Source organism: Pinus tabuliformis, chromosome 5_1 (genome assembly GCF_031772625.1).
Source record: "Pinus tabuliformis cultivar Carrire ecotype Pingquan chromosome 5_1, CPIR1, whole genome shotgun sequence".
In the NCBI taxonomy this organism is placed as follows: Eukaryota; Viridiplantae; Streptophyta; class Pinopsida; order Pinales; family Pinaceae; genus Pinus; species Pinus tabuliformis.
Genome location: NC_142305.1, coordinates 117,664,109 through 117,666,153, shown reverse-complemented (window position 1 = coordinate 117,666,153; position 2,045 = coordinate 117,664,109).

Here is a 2,045-nt window from a genome sequence, read left to right as displayed (position 1 = left end):
GAAATCCCTACTCTGTGTTACAGCAGTTACAGTAGTTACAGCGTATTTCAAAAAATGTAGTAAGAACAAATAACTTAAAAGAAACAAGTCTGCAAAAGGAAGTGATGGCTGTCCTGCAACAAAGGATTAGGACCCTATCCTCAGAGTAAGGACTTTCAGGACCTGCCTCTGTTGTCCAGTTCACACATACACTCTGTGAATCCTAATCACCGGTGAGATACTCATATGCAACATCAATCAGCTAAAAGGAAAACAAAGTTTTAGTAAATATCATTAGAAGCAGTAACTGTAATATAAACAGAAATCACACACACACACCACACAACAGAAAGAATATGGGTGAATCTTGTGATGAAGGTGGGCCCTGTCCTTCTCACAATATCCCCCAGAACACAGGAATTAAAATAAAATGCTCAGAACAGAATTGTATTCATCTGCCAATAAACCATATTACAGAAAGAGATTCAGTCTCATCACTTCACTACAAGTTCTGTGTTACCAGTTGTTACCCCCCTCTCTAATGTAGATGTCTCCTCTTTATAGAGGAGACATCTATTACAACAGATTTTCATACATTCGGTTTCAACCCTTTTTGTACCAAAAATAGGAAATCCAGTTCTTGATAACAAAATATTGTTACAGCCATGAGGATCATGATCATTACGACCAATATAGTCATCGGTCAGACTCTTTTGCCGATGCAGATTTGTTACGCAAATCCCAACTGTTCCTCAAAGTGCGCATGTTGTTCGTGGTGTTTCAGCATCGAGGTTCATGTTGTTCTTGTTGTTTCAGCTTCACAGTTTGCATTGTTTCCGCTGTTTCAGCAACGGCAAAATGTGATCCTGCCAGTTAGGCAGTTTCAGCAATTAGTCAACACTTTAATCATCTTCAAGAAATAATTATAAATATAGCATGATTACGTGTTAAATAATTAAACATGTAGTAATGAGGAAAGTTATACTGTACCTTTTGGAGTGATTACGGCAAAACACCTAGCAAAGGCTTTCACTTAAGGGTTGAAGAGGGTAATACAATGGCAAAATATACAGTCAAAAATAGACAAAATGGGAACCTAACAACACGCACTTGTACAGAAGGAAAAGCATGTATATCTTGGAAGACCAAGTTTCTTGCTCCAAGGTATTTCTTCATCCAAGGTATTTTACCCAAGTTAATTGGTCCGAGGTATTTGGTCCAAGGTATTGGTCCTAAGTAGTTTTGGTCCATGGTATTGAGAAAGAACTAAAACCATATAAGGAGGAGAAGATCATTAGGCCAGTGTGAGCAAGGGATTTGAATATCTTATGAAGCGTTGGATTATATATGTAGGTTAATGAGCTTCTGATGGTTTTCTTGATCTGATCTAAGGATGCACCTATATGGCCGATGAAGGTTGATGGACTGGGATCATAAAGGCTTAAAAGTATTATCATTATGTGGTTTGATCTTCAACAATCTAGATCTGAATACTAGTGCATTTTTTAATCTGTAAATGTGATGATCTAGGTATGACTGAAGTCTGGAATAGTTATGATGTTTTAAGTTAGCATTTACAAATCTATACGCAGGTTCTCTTTAGAAAAAGAGTGTATACACGCTAATTCAACATATCAAAGTAGCGTATACATCATAAATTAAAATTTGTTGATCTGTACGTTGGTTCCCTTTGGTAAAAGTGCGTATACACGATGGTTTGACACATGGAAATAGTGTATACCTTATGAAGTATGATGTTTAAAGTTTCAGTTGTTTCTGTTTGTTGTTGCAGAGTTCGGGGTTTGCTTTGTGTTCTGGTGACTGTATTCTGGTAACAGTGTTCTGAATGATCAGATTGTTTGATTGTGATTTGCTTTAGTGGTGATAGGTTATCAGTGATTGGTTGATGAAGATGTATGAGATGGTTGTATTGCAGTTATGATTTTCTTGGTTTCAATGTTGTTGATGGGTCCAGTATGAAAATTGGATGAAACGTGGCCTTCAAGTTGTGATGTTATGTTGCAGGAGTATCTAGCCTGAAAATTCATGATACATGGTCCCTGGTG